This window comes from Ambystoma mexicanum, chromosome 4q, assembly GCF_040938575.1.
Source record: "Ambystoma mexicanum isolate Mex_15411 chromosome 4q, UKY_AmexF1_1, whole genome shotgun sequence".
In the NCBI taxonomy this organism is placed as follows: domain Eukaryota; kingdom Metazoa; phylum Chordata; class Amphibia; order Caudata; family Ambystomatidae; genus Ambystoma; species Ambystoma mexicanum.
In genome coordinates this window covers 1257117781-1257138585 of record NC_090928.1, presented here as the reverse complement: position 1 = coordinate 1257138585, position 20805 = coordinate 1257117781, and the positions used below count along the sequence as shown (strand labels likewise).

At 46.6% G+C, this 20805-nt stretch overlaps 1 protein-coding gene across 4 annotated transcripts in view; it reads right to left on the bottom strand.

The window, feature by feature from the left end:
* Nucleotides 1–20805, bottom strand: part of SLC29A1 (solute carrier family 29 member 1 (Augustine blood group)) — a 589752-nt gene that overhangs the window by 94350 nt on the left and 474597 nt on the right. The gene's annotated exons all lie outside the window — the stretch shown is intronic.

Here is a 20805-nt window from a genome sequence, read left to right as displayed (position 1 = left end):
TGCCGTAAAATTACGAGGACCTATCAAATGAGCTGCCAGGTGTTCACGCTAACAACTGATTAAGTTAATAAATGCCATTTAGAGTCGCCCTATTGAAATGTATTTTGTGCGGATACCCTTAAAATATACCGTTGATTTGGTTGTCTAGGACTGGATATTCCTGACATATAAGAGGCGCATAAAGAGTGTCATGCATCGTACGCGTAGTGTACACAAGATACACATTAGGGACATGAGCACAAGGACAATGCACACATCAAGAGCATACACAGCATACAAGGCTAGAATAAGGACAGTGCACACATGGTGATCTTTACAGAGGGAGCACCCAAGATGACCAGAAACAGAAAGCGAGAAGAATGAGAGAGCACACACAAGCAGTGTGAGGATGTAAGTCAACCTTCAGTGGGCAAAAGCCTTAGCAAGTTCTAGGCCAGGTCTCCAGGCAATTCTTGCACAAGTAACCCTGCACAAAGAAGGGAACGTGGCTCACAACTGCTCTTCTACAAGTGTAGGAGGCACAATTAAATGAATACTCAAACATTTATTAAAACAGGCCTACACATGCCAATTCATAAACAACGCGTGAACAAAATGATAAGTATAGACCCTAAGAGGGAACACAGATGTAACCTTTAAAGCAAATGTCACAAAGTCAAACTAAAGTTCAGGAAAGCCCAAATGAAGGCAAATACCAAACACACATAGTGAACACATGTTTAGTGTAAAAGCCATACAGTTGGGAGTGCACCAATGAAGACCCCTAGTCGCTGGCCTGGGTGTTCAAAACGGAGTTTCCCGGGTAGAGTCTCACATCACACAGCCAGACATGTGGAGGACAAGGATACCTGGCACTGCACAGCAAGGCTATGAGGAACCTTGCTCAGCTGTTCCCAATTACTTTACCCGTGAAACATCTGGTCCCTCCGCTTGCAGACGCTGAGTAGGAAACACATTCTAGATGTTCCAAGGGAATGGCTGTTCACTGTATTGAGAGGCAGGTGCACGATCCAGGGGCTGTGAGGAGTCTCAGGGTTTCACACCGACAGTAATATAGAGATGCTCCTGGGCGTTAGATCCAGATTGAGCCGGCTAGACTCCTGCCCAGTCACGCGTGCATTGGCTCCAGACTGAATAGAGGGTACTCTGCAATACACTCCGCACGGTGCACAGGGCCGTCGGTGGAACAGGACTCCAATACTTGTCCACGCTGAAAGGACGGTGCACACAGCACACCCCTCAGATACTCCAGAAGGTATCACCTGTGCAGCCCTAGAACATCTCTTAAAGAAAGCAGGAGGAAGAGCAGCCCCACCACAACCAATCACTGTTGAACACTCTTCCAGGGAGCATTTAACTTGATGAAAATCAATTAGGCTTTGGCACAGAATGAAAAAAAGTTACGTCTGCCTCCCTCCATAGACAATCTCCTTCACAACTGGCGGCAAACTCACCTGCACATGCCATTCTACCCCCCCCCCATGCTGAGCTAACCCTGCACACCGACACAATGAGCTATTTGACAGTGTGCCAGCATGCATGGCACTTTATTCCCGGCCTCTGGTGCAGAAGTTTAAGTGTGAATGCTACTTCTCAACGTGAAGGCTAGATATACGCCAGGAGGTGTGACTTCAATGTGCACCGTACAATAGGAATGTGCATTAGGCCCACTGCAGACACTGAAAGAAATAAATAAGAGTTCATAAGAGAGGTCTTCAGAAAGTTAACAAAAGATGGGACTGGATGTTTAGATCTGTTTCAAATCTAAAAACAGCCTGATCCAATCAGGTCCGAACTAGAGGTAGGAGCCAGGATAAAGCTAGCAACTTGTAGAAGCAGCATTAAAAGAAGGCCACGTGGTGCTGATCATTCAAGTAGCCAAGACCATTAAGAGAAAACAGCCAACCCAAATAAATCCAGCCAACTAAGAAGAAGAAGAATCTCCAATCACAGGCTCAAGGCATTGCCAGGTGATCAAGCACCAAGAGAGGGCATCACACCAGAGTTTAGAGGAGGCTGAATCATAACCTCAAACATCTGACCGGGCCATTAGAGCAGGCATGCTTTAGGGCAAGCATTAGCTCTAGCGAATCTCAATTTCACTCATATGCAGTAAACTAACTAGTGCAAGCGGACACAGGGACTACTGCACTTATAGCGCACTTCACCCTTTCTTCCATACTCGTGAGCCGCCCTCACCAGGAACAGGACGAGACTGATGCAGAGCAGTGCTGGGGTGTATGCGCAAGTACATCCCCCACATGGGACCTCCCTCGTGCATGCTGCAGGCTCTAACCGGCAGTCTTCTTATCAGTATACTTACAATTGGAAACTAGACACAAAGGTTTCCAGAAACACTGCGCCACAAAAAGTCCACAATTTTTGAAAGTGCAGTCTTGCATTTAATTAAACAGACGAAGGTAAGCCTGACACGTGTTTCGAGCTATCCAGCTCTTCTTCCAAGGCGGATTAATCACAATTTACAATCTATTGACAAGTATAACAAGAATAATCAAGATAATAAATCATAGTGAAAATGACAGGTCCCCATGTCAGTAGGGTACATCAGTGTGGTTATGTCACACAAAATCAAAATAAAACAATTTATCACAGAGGTCAGAGTTACAAATGACAGTTTACATAGAGAATGAAGAAATACATACATGATTTGCAGTGATGACCGCAACTGAATGATACATGAAGAGGGCGAAGATAATAAAAACGGGAGAGAAAATAGGAGAGAAATCCACAGGTTTTTACATTAGTGCATGGCTCCAATGAGTGCAGCGCGACCAGATGGACGAAGACAAAAATTCAAGCCATAATCAATAAGCGAATTTCACTGTACCTTTGATTGATAGCACGGGTATCAACGTAACTCATAATCTTGGGCCAAAAAGCCCAAATCAAGGAGGTAATTACTAAAAGTACAAGGAAATGATTGGGATGCATTAGTGGTTAAACCTCAATATAGTAGTGCTCACCACCAAATCATTGTATAATTGTGTCACAGAAAGAAACACCTTTCCAAAGTACCAAATTGATGGACAGTTACAACGCAAAACCCTAGGTAATTAACAAGGTCCTACCTCTTATGCTTCGCGTATGCGGATAATTATAAATACACAAAACAAAAAAGGGGGAGACTACATTAGACTCCCAAGAGAAAAAGCCAACAAGGCATTCACCATCGTTTAATGCAATTATTACAGCATAGTATTGCATGTATATCCCAATAAAAAGCCGACTACATTAAGCACCATCATTCTAAATAGGTGAGCTGTTAACCAAGGGTTAAAGCCAAAAATTCACACATCTAAGAGTTTGCTCTTAATTACTATTGGTCATATCAGTGCTCGATGCGCAAAGTGAAAGTATTAGCCATACGGGGACTGCACCACCATTCGCTTATTGATTCTGTCTTGAATTTATGTCACGTGAATGCCGAGTCTGCGGTTAAGCACTGCTATGTGTAATGGAAACTCTTCTAAAGAGTTTGTCTATGTTAAGTCAGTAGGCCTAGAGGAATAAAACCAGGGTCGGACTGCCTGTACAGCCATCAGCACAGGATGTAGTGTTAGGAAGTTCATTGTTAATATAACAGACTGAATGTATCATACTGACTTTTCTGCATGTAACTCATAGGAGCTTATGTTCCTGAAAATCGTAATTTTATGGCGGATGCCAGAAATGCAGCACAAAAGGCGGTGTACACATGTGTATGCTGCCTTTTGCCTTGCACTTTTGCACTCTGCGTGCAAAGTGAGTAAATGCTGACTGGCATGTTTGCATGCTAGGCAGCATTTACTTTTAATTGTGAGCACCAGTTGCAATGACAGCATGGTAAGTGACACTCACAATTACAATTAAACCCTGCCTGACATGCTTGCATGTTGGGCAGGGTTTAATTTCAATTGTGAGCACTGCTTACCATGCACGCATGGGGACATGGCAGGTAATGTTTGCAATGGATTCCTATGCTGGTGCATAAAGCAGGTGGACCTCATAGGGATCTCGAGCATTTGCGCCGGCGCAAATGCAGGTGATTTTTTATGGCGGAGAGGAAGGAGGTGGCGGAAACGGAAGCTGCATTCCGCCCATCTTCTAAGTCACATAAATGATTGAAAATGTGGCATGGCGGGAATTTTGATTTCAAGCCTGCTATGCCACTGACCAACATGAGCCCCGTTGTGTACAACTGTATAAAATCCCTGTTTCTGTGCTTGGGGGCCAGTATTTTGGGACAGCAATACTATGCTGGATTTCTGACCCATTTCTGCACAGCTGAGTGGAAATAGACCTTCCTGCGCCGTTCCTGCCTATTTTCCTGAAGGATTATTTGATGACGTGCTGTGGGCTTTGACATTTTGGTGCAGTGACTCGGATTAGCCCTTCAAGCTCCTGTGTGCACACAAAGAATAGGTAAAAGGCCTAAATGAACCCTCTAAAAGAGGTTTTGGAGGAGAGCTGCCAGTGAAGACTGGTGTTTCTCAAGCTGCGCAAAAAAGGGGTTATTTAAACAAAAGGCAGCGTTGTTACACACAGGCTACAATTATAGGTGGAGGTAGGAATAATAAAAAGAAGAATAACAGATAAAAAGTTATAAATACAAAACGAAATAATTAGTGTGAAACGAAAAAACATAATTCAGTAGGTATGATAAATAATGGGGGATTTGCTAAAATGAGCAGATGTGTGCGAAAGGTGCAAATGGAGAAAATGTGCAGAGGGACTGGAGATGGGTACACCTCCAAAAATGCAGGCACATTTGTCTCAAAGTAAGTGAAAGGAGAAACTAGTTAGTAGGGAGATGGCATGCCAATAGTTTTGGGGAATATAACATTTTTTTTTTAATGGGAAGAAATCCACCTAAAGAGCCAGACATTTACGAGAGGTGTACAGCAGTGTACTGTGCGTTTATAATCTAGCAACCAGAAATGCGCAGAAACCTAGGAACTAGAATATAACGCAGACAGTTCTGTTTGCGGGCGGCTCTAAAAGATTATAATCAATATTCAGAAACGTAGAAGAATCAAATATAAAACTATGCAACAAACTAAAAACTGCAACAATTGAAGAAGGAATCTATTGAAGGGGTGAGACGTACTCCATCTGCTACCATGACAAAGCCATGTCCACAGCGCAGGAGACAAATAATATGGAAGAAATAGATGAGGTTTGGACAGAGGCTATTATTGAAACCATAGGAAATGTAGGGACAGGTTATGAAAATTCAGCAAAAGGGCAGGCAGCGTGGTAAATGCAAGAGCAACCCCAGCAAGCACCACCCCAAAGCCTCAAACTTTAGATGGCCAGCTAGAAGGTGCGTTCACCACCAGCCCCTTCCATACCCATAAAAGTATGCTTCACAGCGCAGGAACTGCAAACCTTCAAGCCCCACAAGGCAGTTACCAGGAGTGAGGAGTGGGAGCTAATGAATGGGTCTATGCTCTGTGGACTCATAGGGATTTGAGGAGGTATGTTACCAAGAAGAAAGGACCTAGATTTAAAGAAAAGAGAGAATGGGAAGATAGGAAGAAATGTTTGAGTTGTGATAGTATGTACAAATGAGCCAGTTCCTGAGGTATAGACGGAACATCTCTGAAATAACTGAATACCAGCGACAATCAACTTTATTGGAACGTAAATTCGTAGCAAGGGGGTATGATGCAACATCTATTCAAGAAATCTCTGGAAGGACGAGATCTATAGGAAGGGAAACTCTCTTAACTCCGAAACCTACACAAACTGATGACCATTTGGTGTATGTGACTACATACTCGACACAGAGTGCAAGGATGAGGAGGACAATCCAGAATCACTGGCAGATGCTACAAATGGACCCTCATTTACAACAGCCTTTCCCCCAAGTGCCTAGATTCGCCTACAGGAATAATAAAGCACTGAGATCAAGCTTGATAAAGGCCGAAATTCAGATACCTATAACCAAGACCACGCACAAGGGTACGATTCCATGCCAGAATTGTCCACACTGTGCTAATATAATCAAAGGCAACAGTATTACACATCCACATTCTGGTAAACCAATTTGGTTAAAACATTCCTGTACCTGCGATGCTACGAACGCTGTATATGGATTGAAATGCCCTTGTGGCCTGTACTATGTGGGGATAACGACAAGGAAGGTGACAACACGCTGGTCTGAGCATAAATCAAATATTCGTACTATCAACCAAAAATCCCCACTTGCTAGTCACTTTCACATAGTCAGACACACTGCTCAGCTCAAATGCGTAATCCTTGAGCAAGTCAAAATGGGCCCACGAGGGGGTGATCTCCATAGAACGCTCCTTCAAAGGGAGATCATGTGGATTGATCTATTGGACTCTCTAAGTCCTAGAGGCATGAACGTTGAATTTGATCTGATGTGTTTCATCTGAAATGTTAATGTGCATTTTGTACTATTTTATGTGAAAATGTATATTGAATAATGATAAGAAAATGCAGCTTGTCTGAGACATGTCTCCCCAGGTGAGGGCAATGGCTCATTGGGCGTCCCCTCATGCCACCCGGGCCCAGGTGGTGGAGGGTTCACCCGCTGGAGACATTGCCCGCACGTATTAATTGCCCACATGTATTAAAATTTAGCTAGGCCAAGATACATTTTTGTCTGGTAAAGATGGTGTGAGCTCAGTGCACTGTAGCGCGGCCCCCACCCTTGGAGGGTTTCAGTCATCCTTGTTGCCGCAGCACCCTGGCAGATCCGCTGCGAGCACGTTCCCACGAACAAGACGGACATGAGCTAGCGTAATACACTAACATTGTAACAGTTCACCTCCCGCAGTGTACCCTCGCTCCCAGCATGACCCGGCCAGCAGGCCTGAACAATGAAAAGAACGGTAAAATGGTCATCAGATGGCAGACAGTCTTTATATATATGAATGTCAAGACCACTCGCAAAGTATGCTTTCTTCCCCAAACCCTCTTATATTACAAAAGCCTGTAGAATGTATAAACATAAGAAAGCATGCTTCCATGATATAAGCAATGGCGAGCCCACACCATTGCAGTTGGACGCTAATAGTAAAGGAGCGCTCCAGAGATCTGGTTGTTACGTGTATCACTGGGAAGCCTACCCTCCATGGTTTTGCGCCACAACCAAGCTAATGCTGCTAGAGGACACAAGAAAGACGAATGTAACCATACCGAGGGCCCATGTGAAGGATGCACGGGAAGGCGCATGTCATGTGTGCATGTCCAGGCCCCATATGTGCCACCACCGTCACGAATAGTGGCGAGGTACTTTCTATGTTCTCCACCAATCCTAATTCTACCTCACTTATTGCAAGTATATATATATGCATATAACTAAATACTGTACTTATTAAAACATAATGTATAAACAAGGTGCTCAGACTGGGTATAATCGAGACACTTCCAGCAAAGCTTAAATGCATGTTTTGTATTGCCTACAATAAGTATTATAAAGTGTTCAAATGTTTGTGATGTTTTTACCTAAATCGGCAACACACGAGGGAGATACCTTTGTGAAATACGTGCAAGGCCATTCCCCCTCCCACCCTGCGAAGGCTGCCAAGGCATGAGAGCAGAGACCGCGCCGCGCTGCTTTACCTCCCCCAACCAGACTGGAGCCGCTTCAAAGACTTGTAACCCCCTCTGTAGCACCCAAGGCCGCCACCCGCCACCTGCATTATTTACAGCACAGCAGTAAACCTCTGCCTGAACACACGCGCCCCCTCGTAAACCTCGCAACCCACCGGACCATCTCAGACTTATGGCCCTGTACAATCAGGACACCCAACACTTTGACAACACACAGCGGAACATCCATAACAACTTCTAACAAGGCAGAAAGGCCTGTACCGCCCGTCCCAGGCCCTGAAGCTTAGCCCCTCGACCTATGGCCCCGGTCAACAGGACACTGGTAACCATGTCCTGACGTATTACCTCCAGACCCCTCACAAGGTGCATTCCTCCTGTGTTGCATTAACCTGTAGTATAACCTATTGGAAGATTTACTAAAGAAGATAACATTGAAATGATTGAATGACTGCGGTGTGCATGGCCTAGGGCAAATAAGTCAGGAAAAGACATTCATCTCTGACACTGGCCGCGATGGCACAGCAACACCGCCCGGATGAACTCTGCCACCCTGCCAGGCCCAGCCCAACCCACAAGGCTGACCAGTGACGTCTTCCAGCCAAAGCCAACCACATCACAGCAGCACCTATAGTTAGTCGTCGCCACCCAATCCCCTTGAACTTGTGCCCCCTATAGTGTGTAGGTTCTTATGACGTTTTTTGTAAATATATACGCCTGTCTTTGCTATTGTCAGACAGAGCGCTCTCGGAGTTTGCAGAGTTCTTTGCATGCCCTATTCTGATTGATAAAACTCCCATTTACGCTCACCCGCACTCTGTCTTGGCCTTATTCCCATTTTGGGAGAGTCCTTCATTGTCTCTCATTGCGGGGAGGATCGTGCTGTTTGGGGACGCTTGCTTTCAGTGGTGACCCCGATAGCGTGATTTTTATTTCTTCCTAACTCCTTATAACCGTCCCCTTTTGGCACGAGAATCTCCGGTCGAAAAGGGATACGCACGGTGAGCCGGCTCCGGGAGGCTGCCCGCCAACGGCGACCGGTACACTAAGAAGTGCGCACTCAATAAGAGAGAGGGTACGGGATCCCGGTTGAAAAATCCCCTTTGAGTACCGCTCGCCGGAGCCGGGGCTGACTGTTGAGCTGACGGCGACACTGCCTGGACGGACCCAGTTTTGGAGACTATCGGTTCAAGACTGGCACGTGAGTACTGAGTGCGAGCGATTGTAAGGGGAGCGGGGAGAGAGGTGTAGGACAGGTAACGAAGAAGGGGTACGCAGATCTACTAAAGATCATCTCAAACTTTCCTTGCTTTTTTCTTTGCATATGGCCATTAGGATTACGAGGTGAATAAGAGATAAAAGTGACGGGAACCTAGCTCCGAAAGGGGGTGGAAGGCAGCGCCGCATAGTGCTATCTTGACTAGTTCTGGGAATATATGAAGAAGTGGAATATGATATAAAAGTGTTCAGCAAAAGGGGGCACTGAGAATATATTAGTGATCGCTATTACTTCTTTCTTTTTCTTTTCTTTAGGGGTAGGGGGAGAATAAAAAGTGAGATTAACACGAACTGAGGGAAAAAAAAAAAAATAAGAGAAAAAGAGTTCTACTGGAAGGGGGGAGAACAGGCTAACATATATATATACATGCGCATCCATAGATTCAAATAAGACGGACAGGGACAGCCGGCCAGGGAGGAAAGGGAGGGCAGCTTGAATGGTGAATTGAGTGGCACCAAGAGGTGTGTGCACTTCGTATGTGTCAGAAGACAATCTGATGTTGCGAATGTGTAAAGCGACTATAAATGTATAATAGTTAAATGGTCATGGTAAGTGTGACCGGATAAAACTTTTTTTAAGACAACGTGGATACCGTGAAGTGAGTGGGTACCTTTTGATTTCTGGACTGAAGTTGTCAAAATAAATGATGTGTTGCTCTTGTATGTGCCCCCCAAAGGGAACACAGTAGAAACTGTGTACAGTCAGTTTTGTATTGTACAATCAAAGGGGAGGGGGGAGAGCCCAAAGGAGCCCAATATTGAATGTGAAGTAATGTACGAAAGAATAATATTGATACTACATTTACCTTGTAGTTGCAAACACATGGAGACACACCTGTACTAGGAGGGCACAGAGATGGGGGCGGAAACACCCTTATCACATATTTGTAAAAATCTCCCGGGGTACGCGGAGCGGATTAAAAAATATCACGACCAATGGGTGACCGAGCTAAAGGGGGAGGGGTTACCTCAGATTTGGCCCGAGGGAGGGTCATTTGATAAAAGTGTTCTGGATACGGTGGCCACATGCATTTTTCTAAGATACAAAGGAAAGCAGTTGCAAAATAGGAGGGAAATATTAGATCTTTGGAGGTTATTTGAAGAGATACCACCGCCTAAAACACCAGCACTAAATACTGATCTCCCATCCACCACAGACAATCCACTACTGATACAGAAAGATGTCAAAGAAGTGTCAAGCGTAGCGCCACCAGTAGAGGTAATAAGTTTGTACCCGATATTAAACAAGCCTGTGCCCGCAGAGGGGTACAGTGACCCCACTTACGTACCTCCCCCGACAGCTACTACACCCCACCGGCCCACGGCACCTCCGCCATATGAAAGCACGAGGGAGCGAGCCCAGGCAGGCACACAAAGAGTAGACATAGAGAAACTCACAGATGATTTAGAATCAAGACTGTCGATAGCAAAAGATGAGCTCTCAAGGATAAAAGACATATGCGAACGAACAGCACTGGATGCAACTAGACCAGGGCGTACGTCTAGAACATCAGGTGAAAGCAGAAAGCCCGAAGAGGGGTGGAAAAAGGGCGAGATCCTGTTTAGAATTGAGGAAGAACCAACGCGAATAATAGAAGTAGGGACCCGAGAGGAAGATGTTGGTAACGAAGAAAGGCTTGGGGGAATTGGAGAGGAATTACTATGTGATATAAGAGAGGAGTTAGAAGAAAGCGACAGGTTGAGTATGGCGATGGGAGGGGGAAGCGAAGGGGAGGAAGGTACGTGTTCAATGAGAACCCTGGATGATGAGTGGACGGGGCGACTGAGGAACAGAGTGGGGAAAATGGCATCACTGGGAACATCAGCAGCCAAAACGGGTCCGGATGCAACGACGAAAGGAAGGCTACAGCTCCCGTTGATACATAGGGGAGGAGGGAGGCCTAACTATATCCCATGGGCACAGATGGATAAAGCCAATTTATTAAAGCTATTGCCCCCGTTATCGGGAGGGGCAAGTAAGTGGATATATGCCTTTGAGAAACATACTGCTGGGGTACCCCTAGCTATAGGAGATGTGAAAAGTCTGCTCGGGTCAGCAGTGGGCGATCAGGCTGAGTATGGGTAAAAGCCGGTTTCCCGGGAGTAACGTTAGACTGTGACCGACACGATGGGGCCTCCTTTAACACAGTGCGTGCCAGGGTGTGGGATGCCTTACGCGAAACATTCCCAGACACACCGGACTTACAGTCAGTGATGCAGTGTACAATGAATGACGGGGAGGAGGCTATGGATTACATTTTTCGGGTCCAAGAGATGTGGAGAGCAGAAACGGGCACGCCCTGGTATCAATCGACATCTTTATTTTACTTCATTATAAAAAGAGGGCTCCCAAAGGAAGTGCAGAAGGCGCTTGACAAGATAGCAGGTATTGAAGCAAAGGGATGGCCAGAAATTCAGAGCATAATAGTACACCATTGTAAACGAATCAAGGAAAGGGAGAAGGAGGTGGCGCAGAAAAGATTGGCAGACGAGGTGAAGTTAGTACAGACAAAGTTAGTGAAGGTTGCAGCAGCAGTAGCCGCGCTCCCACACAGCAGAGAGGGAGATGATGAGGAGGAGGGGCTGATAGCACTACAAGGAAGGGTGGCAACTAATTGGGCAGGAACAGGACAGCGGCAGTGGAATGAGCAGGAGCAAGGTGGAGGTCTGCAGTGGCAAGAGTGGACCCCTCGAGGGGGACGAGGTGGGTACAGGGGCCGAAGAGGAGGTGGACCACAGGGGTACGGGGGAATGGGAGGAAATGGATGGCAGGGTCCCAGGGGCCCCCAGGGGAGTTGCTGGAACTGTGGACGATGGGGACATTATTCCAGGGAGTGCAGAAGTAGACAAAACAACGGGTTCCAGGAGGTAGAACAGTATGGCCATCCCCACCCGGGAAGCCCATATGGCCTTCCGATGGGACAACAGCAACTAAGAAACCCAGGCCGGGGTAACACGGGCCAGCAACAGGGACCCCAGTACGGAACACAGAACCACCCACAAAACAATGACAGCGTGCAATATACGCCAGGTAACCCTTTCGCGGTACATGTAAATGGGGCCCCCGCACCAGCACCTTACAACGGTATGTCAGTGGTTTCCGGAAATATATTTAATGAAGGGGGGGCAATGAGACACCCCGCATAGGACAGCCCACAGAGAAAACTTGCGTGTACAGTTCTATCCACCACCTACAGTGCAGCAGAGGAACCATTGGTAGGGGCGCAGATAGGAGACAAGCAATTCATATTCATGGTTGATTCGGGAGCGGAGAAATCATGTGTCAGAGAGGGCCGATTCCCGTTATCTAACAGGAAGTTAGAGACGCAGGGGTTCTCTGGGGCTGTAATTGAAGTTCCTTACACAGAAGCATTGGATGTAACAGTGGGGGGTAAAACTGTAAAAGCACCCTTACTATACTATGAAAACTCACCAGTAAATTTATTAGGGAGGGACCTCCTGAGTAAACTTAACATGACCATATCATTCACCGAGAGAGGAATAGTGTGTTCTACACCCGGAATATGTCCCTTGCGTGCGATGCTGGTAGTGCACGCCTACATAACCACACAGGAAATACGAGGGCTGCCACAAGATGAGGAGATGTTCATTGCAGGGCTAAAAACCTTGGCCCTCATAATTCCAGAGCTAAGAAGCATGGACTGGAGGATTCCAGCGGAATTCCTCTTCCGCCCCATAGTATGTCCCAACGCAGCACCAGGATCAGTGGTATCATTGGATTTGCACGCTGTACAGGTATCAGCGAAAAGGATCGCTGTGATTGGGGTGGACGGAGAGGGATGTGAGTGGCGCACAGTGCTGTGTACAAACGCCAACCTCGCCCTACGCGAGGTAACAGATGAGGATCTCTTTTCAGACACAGAAGGGGATGGTGAGATAGTAATGGAAATAGCGATGCCCTGTGACATTTTGATCCAAGCCAGGGAGATCCCCGTCCAGTTGATGGCAATGGTAGGAACACCACCGTCATTTTTTGATGACGACATGAGGCTCGTACCAAACAATTTATGGACAAAAGGCCCCCATGATGTAGGGCTGTTGCACGGAGTACAACCTGTGATAATAAAACTAAAGCAAGGAGCAATCTTACCCCGAGTCAAACAGTATCCATTGTCCCGTGAAGCTGAAGAAGGGATAAAAGAAACAATAAATGCACTATTAGCACAAGGGATAATAGTGCCTTCAAACTCCCCATGTAACACATGTATTTATCCAATCAAAAAAGCGAAAGGGGGATCTTGGAGGATGATACAGGACTTACGCCCCCTCAATGACGTAATTCAGAAAGAGTTCCCTCTAGTCCCGAACCCTGCATCAATACTATGCAGCATTCCGAAGGTGGCATCACATTTCACAGTAGTGGACTTGAAAAATGCATTTTTCTCAATACCCCTGGCTGAAGAGAGTAGATACCTTACAGCCTTCACATTGGGGGGTAGGAGATATGAACACTGCAGACTACCCCAGGGATATTGTGAGAGCCCGAGCATATTCAACCGCATATTGCATGGAGACTTGGGAAACCTATCAGTTGAGAGCACGATTATTCAGTATGTAGATGATTTATTAGTGTGTGCACAAGACGAAGCAACATGTAGAAGAGATTCAACAACACTCCTGACTCTACTGGCCAATAAGGGATACAAGGTAGACAAGGAAAAGCTACAGTACTGCCTGACTGAGGTCTTATACCTGGGACAGCTCATATCAAAAGATGGAAAAAGAATAATTCCCGACAGGGTAGAGGCAATAAGATCAGTAGGTGAACCCACAACAGTGAGGGACATGCAGAAATTCTTGGGGATGTGCAACTATTGCCGAGCATGGATATTAGATTATGCAGCATACACGAGGCCCCTCCTACAAGCACTCAAGGAAGCACAACAGGAGAATAAAAAAATAGAATGGTCAGAAGAAATGAGCACATCGTTTCAATCATTGAAAGAGCTAATCTCAAGCGCTCCAGTACTAGCAAACCCTGATTATGGACGCGAATTTTACCTATTCTCACACTGCAAGGGAACACTCATGACAGCAGTATTGACACAAAAAACGTCCTTAGGACACAAGCCATTAGCCTACTATAGTGGTACTTTGGACGCCGTGATGCAAGGCCATTTCGCGTGCGAGCAATCACTCGCTGCAGCCGCGTTCGCGATTGAGAAAAGTGCCACAATAGTAATGGGTTGCCCTGTAACATTGTTCGTGGAACATTCATTATTTGCAATACTTGAGAGATCAAAAAGCACACTGACCACACAGCGGGCAACAGCCTACGAGATTATATTGTCCAGCGCCAACATCCATATAGTGAGATGTAAGACAGTGAACCCCGCCACATTCATTACAGAAGCGTGCACATTAGAGGATATGCAGAACCACGATTGCGCAACCTACACAGGAGAAGAAGGGGAGGACACAGTGGTGTGTGAGAACGCTCTAAGCGAGGGGGAAGTGTACTTTGTGGATGGGTCTGCATCAATTGATGTGGACACGGGAGAAAAACACGTTGGCATGGCAGTAGTGAGGCTAGAAGACGGTGAGTATGAAACACTAGTACAGTACCGCCTCCCGTCACATTACTCTGCACAGGCAGCAGAACTGATTGCGCTCATAGAAGCACTACATGCAGCAAAGGGTTGTGCAGTAACAATATACACAGACTCAGCTTACATGACGACGACAGTACATGGAGGTCTAGCAAGATGGGGGCGTAGGGGATTCAGACGGGCAGATGGAACACCAGTACAGCATGCAGAATTGTTAAAAGAGTTAATTGAGGCCCTACAAAACCCTACTGCAGTAGCAATAGTGAAGTGCCAAGCCCATACATCCAACACAGATGTTGTGTCTTTGGGGAACGCGGCAGCGGACGCTGCCGCCAAGGAGGCTTCCTATTTTCAGAAATATGACACAGGTGAGTACATGCTTAAGAACAAGACAACCGAAGAGCCCCCAGAAGGGTACAACATGATGTCCATATAACAAATACTAGAATTGCAGGAGGGAGCAAGTGCAGAGGAAAAATTGACGTGGACAAAACGGGGGTGCAGCCAGTCGGGAACAGACCTACTATGGCGGCAAAGTAACTCAGGGAAAGTGGTAATGCCTCTACAGTTACTAGAAGTTGCATTTCAACAGCTACACTTCCCTGCACATAATACCAAGCAGCACATCGCAGCAGAGATACAGGAAGAATGGTTCGTGCCCTGTCTCCAGGAGCACGTGTCTCGGTTAGCAATGGAATGTACAACATGCCAAATATACAATTCAGGAATGACATTACGCACGCTCCGGGGAACAATTCCCAAACCCATTGGCCCATTCAGAGAACTGCATATAGCCTACGCAGACATGGGGGAAAGGTGTAATGGCGCACGGTACATGATCGTGGTTGTGTGCCCATTTTCAAGGTGGGTGGAAGCTGGACCCTGTGCACGACCTGATGCCAAAAGCGCCGCCAAGTTCCTAGTAAGGGAAGTGTTCCCGCGCTGGGGAATTTGTGACGTGATTCGCTCAGACAACGGCACTCATTTTGTGAATGAGCTTTTCAAGGAAGTTACTACATTATTGGGAATAAAACATAAATTGTGTTCGATTTATCACCCTCAAAGTAATGGCGTAGTGGAAAAGATGAACGGACTGTTAAAGGGCAGGTTGTCGAAACTATGCTTCACATTGAAAAAGAATTGGATTTATTGTCTACCCCTTGCACTGTTTGAATTACGAAATCAGCCAAGCAAAGACCACCATTTGTCCACACACGAGATCGTGACTCGGAGACGAATGAACACAGCACACACTCCACTGCGCGAACACTCAGATGCTCACAGAAGTGCAGCAATATTGGGAGATGAATTCACAGACTATTTGAAGAAATTAACAAGGGCAGCGCGCGCGATATCAAAGCAACTCTCCCCACCCTTCACTAGAGAGGAGAGGAATGTAACAGGATCTGTCACGGAGCCAGAGCAACAGCTACAGCTGATGCCAGGCGACTCAATTTATGTCAGAAGTTTTGTACGTCGGTGGAATGCACCACGATTCCATGGCCCATACGAGGTTATATTCTGCACGCCCACGGCAGTGAAGGTGAAGGGCTTGAGGTACTGGGTGCACTTGACTGATGTACGGAAGGCATATAGCAATGTGCAAGAGGAGGTAGATGAGGAGGCACAGACAACCGCAAACAATGCAACTGAGCAAAATGTCTGAATATGAACTTGTGTGTGTGTGTTAGTACTGGACTCGAATGGGAGAATAACTGATAAGGATACGTGGATTGTTATGTACTGAAAAAAAAAAAAAAACCTTTATTACTTCTTATCATGTTGAATTATATGTAATTGATGAAGTGATCATATTACAACCTATTTACAGCCTTGTCTGTGAATACCCCTCCCCGCATCCCTACCCGCTCCCATTTCCTGTTAAATATGTATATATATATATATTTTGGCACTGATGGTGCTAGCAAAATGTTTACATGTATGTACTTAATGCACTTTTATATCTCAAACAGGAGCTTCCATGGCATCTAACGGGCAGCCTGCAACGGATAGAATTAGCAGAATGAGAGAATTAGTACATGAGAGATGCAGATATTCGTATGAGTGTGGATTATCTGTATGCATCACACTGTTTTTCATGCTAATGTTTGGCCTGGTTACATATTGGTTTGTAGCGTTCATCTCTATCGAGATGAACGAGGGGGGAGGGATTAACAGCACTGGGATTAACAGCACTACTGGGTCCAATACAACTGCGAGTGTTAATACTAGGGAAGGTGATTTTTTGATATGGGACGGAACTAAACTTGTATGGGGTTATCATACCACACCATCCAGTGCTGTCATCTTACAAAGGAAAAAGCCACAGGGTGGAATACAGAACAATACAGTGTCTCCACCAGGGGCATCTAATTACAATGCCCGCAGTTTAAATGACCGAAACCCGTCTGCCATATCATGGTTGTATAACACCCCCACCAGCCAGCCTGCCCCCGTCCTAAAAAACAACCTGCCAGATAACGTCAGGGAGGAGGAGGAAAAGGTACACGAAATATTATACGATGCATGGGCCAAGGGGGGCGGGAATGAGAAAGGGGGGTCTAGGTTGTCACTTGCCCAGGGAGTTGGGAAGTACATGAGGAACAAGAACAACAGACGGAAAAGGGAAGCAGGGAGGAGGAAGTATGATGAGTACTATGGGTTAGGTCTGGATAAGATGGAAGACCCACGACACACCCACCAAACAAATAAGTGGTATGCAGATATGAGTGCCACAGCTAAACAAACAACAAACGAGAGCTGTTATGTCTGCTCCCTCATCCCTCACGCATCAGGTACACCCAAGGTATTATTACCCAAAGAGTTGCCAATCATAGATGCCCAGTGTCTCCTTCATCTCACGTTGTGCAGGATTAAGAACACCTTCCAGGCACATGAAGTGACTTTTCAAATGCTGCAGAACGAGAAAACGTGCTACCCAAAACCGGCAGGGGTGGTATGTCTGAAAGAACCATTTTTTGTAATTGAAGGGACACTTTTTTCTGATAACAAGCGGAAGGATGAAGAAGTAGTGTGCAAAGCGGAAGCACTGAGAGGTGTGGCACCGGAGAAATTGCAGTGGATAGAAGAAACATGCACACCAGTATGGAAAGAACACATTTCAAAACTAACTTGGGTGACTGCCATCGAAAAACCTTTCAAACTACAGAGCGAAATGGACTATGAACTGTGTTTCAAAGGGGAAGGGAAGACCTCCATGGGAACAAACAAGAACTGTAACAAGACCCTCACCATCCCAGATCTAAGAAAAGGGACTGCGGCCCTTATGGACACGTACTGGGTATGCGGCAACCAGGCATACCTACACCTCCCCCCGTCATGGAGTGGCAGCTGCTCAATGGCCACTCTGCACTCGGCACTAATGGTGATACCAGAAAGCCACATCGATGGGAGCGAAAAGGCACAGGGACGCCTGCAACAGAGTGTGGCCCAACCAACTGCAGAGCCACAAATGTATGTCCTGTCTTCCGGGAGCAAGGGAGAGGTGTTGACCCGTAGCAGACGAGCATCAAATTACATATCAAAGGCATCATCAGAACTATTGGCTCAGATCCCAGACAAATATCGATTATTCAGCTCAGCAGAAACATTTTTTGCCTCGCTCGTCTCAAGTGTCCAAGCAAGGGCAAACGCAAAATGGCTCCAGATAACCCGCTGGGAATTGATTCAGCTGGCAAACGACACTGAAGAAGGATTTAATATAATAAAGGTGGAACTAAGAGCTTTACGACTAATGACCATGCAAAACAGGTATGTCCTGGACCTGTTGACGGCGATGGACGGCGGTGTTTGCCGAAAAATAGGAAGTGCCTGCTGCACTTTCGTACCTTCTGAAGATGCAGAGAATGGCTCCCTGTCTCATGTGATCGAAGCAGTCCACAACCTAGGAGAAAAAATGAAAATGGAAGGTGGAGCAGAAGAGAGTACATGGTTCGACAACATCTTGTCCTGGGTTCCCTCATGGCTTGGAACGACTGTGAAATTTTTAATACCAGCTGTTGTGTTCCTCCTTTTACTTTTTTGCCTGTGCCAGGTGGGTCTTCGAGTTTGTGCTAACGCAGTACCAAATGGTGCAATGATGATGGTGACAATGGGCAACTCACACGGTACAATAAAAACAATGCAAGAAGCACAAGTACAAACAGGGATAGATAACACACCTAGGTACCAACTGGTGCCTATGTACCACGATAAGGATATCGTAGATAAGTTGTGGCACACCACCATCAAAGAGCCCCGTATACTAGAATGGTACGAGGAAGTTTGGGTAGACTTGGAGGGAGATGGTGGATGTATATATCTAACGTGTACCCCAGATGAATACGCCAGGAGAGGTGAGAGCTTAAGGGGGGTGTGCAGAGCATGGATGCCGATCAAAGGAACTCCTGCATGAGACGAGGCGGTGATGGACGAAGCAGAATGTAGGAGGATAGAAGATTTAAAGAATTCGTTACTTAAGTAACGAAAGGGGGGAAATGTAGGGGAGGACTGGTCCAGGAGACCCCTCTCGCCTGCGTTTTCTCCCCAGGTGAGGGCAATGGCTCATTGGGCGTCCCCTCATGCCACCCGGGCCCAGGTGGTGGAGGGTTCACCCGCTGGAGACATTGCCCGCACGTATTAATTGCCCACATGTATTAAAATTTAGCTAGGCCAAGATACATTTTTGTCTGGTAAAGATGGTGTGAGCTCAGCGCACTGTAGCGCGGCCCCCACCCTTGGAGGGTTTCAGTCATCCTTGTTGCCGCAGCACCCTGGCAGATCCGCTGCGAGCACGTTCCCACGAACAAGACGGACATGAGCTAGCGTAATACACTAACATTGTAACAGTTCACCTCCCGCAGTGTACCCTCGCTCCCAGCATGACCCGGCCAGCAGGCCTGAACAATGAAAAGAACGGTAAAATGGTCATCAGATGGCAGACAGTCTTTATATATATGAATGTCAAGACCACTCGCAAAGTATGCTTTCTTCCCCAAACCCTCTTATATTACAAAAGCCTGTAGAATGTATAAACATAAGAAAGCATGCTTCCATGATATAAGCAATGGCGAGCCCACACCATTGCAGTTGGACGCTAATAGTAAAGGAGCGCTCCAGAGATCTGGTTGTTACGTGTATCACTGGGAAGCCTACCCTCCATGGTTTTGCGCCACAACCAAGCTAATGCTGCTAGAGGACACAAGAAAGACGAATGTAACCATACCGAGGGCCCATGTGAAGGATGCACGGGAAGGCGCATGTCATGTGTGCATGTCCAGGCCCCATATGTGCCACCACCGTCACGAATAGTGGCGAGGTACTTTCTATGTTCTCCACCAATCCTAATTCTACCTCACTTATTGCAAGTATATATATATGCATATAACTAAATACTGTACTTATTAAAACATAATGTATAAACAAGGTGCTCAGACTGGGTATAATCGAGACACTTCCAGCAAAGCTTAAATGCATGTTTTGTATTGCCTACAATAAGTATTATAAAGTGTTCAAATGTTTGTGATGTTTTTACCTAAATCGGCAACACACGAGGGAGATACCTTTGTGAAATACGTGCAAGGCCATTCCCCCTCCCACCCTGCGAAGGCTGCCAAGGCATGAGAGCAGAGACCGCGCCGCGCTGCTTTACCTCCCCCAACCAGACTGGAGCCGCTTCAAAGACTTGTAACCCCCTCTGTAGCACCCAAGGCCGCCACCCGCCACCTGCATTATTTACAGCACAGCAGTAAACCTCTGCCTGAACACACGCGCCCCCTCGTAAACCTCGGAACCCACCGGACCATCTCAGACTTATGGCCCTGTACAATCAGGACACCCAACACTTTGACAACACACAGCGGAACATCCATAACAACTTCTAACAAGGCAGAAAGGCCCGTACCGCCCGTCCCAGGCCCTGAAGCTTAGCCCCTCGACCTATGGCCCCGGTCAACAGGACACTGGTAACCATGTCCTGACGTATTACCTCCAGACCCCTCACAAGGTGCATTCCTCCTGTGTTGCATTAACCTGTAGTATAACCTATTGGAAGATTTACTAAAGAAGATAACATTGAAATGATTGAATGACTGCGGTGTGCATGGCCTAGGGCAAATAAGTCAGGAAAAGACATTCATCTCTGACACTGGCCGCGATGGCACAGCAACACCGCCCGGATGAACTCTGCCACCCTGCCAGGCCCAGCCCAACCCACGAGGCTGACCAGTGACGTCTTCCAGCCAAAGCCAACCACATCACAGCAGCACCTATAGTTAGTCGTCGCCACCCAATCCCCTTGAACTTGTGCCCCCTATAGTGTGTAGGTTCTTATGACGTTTTTTGTAAATATATACGCCTGTCTTTGCTATTGTCAGAC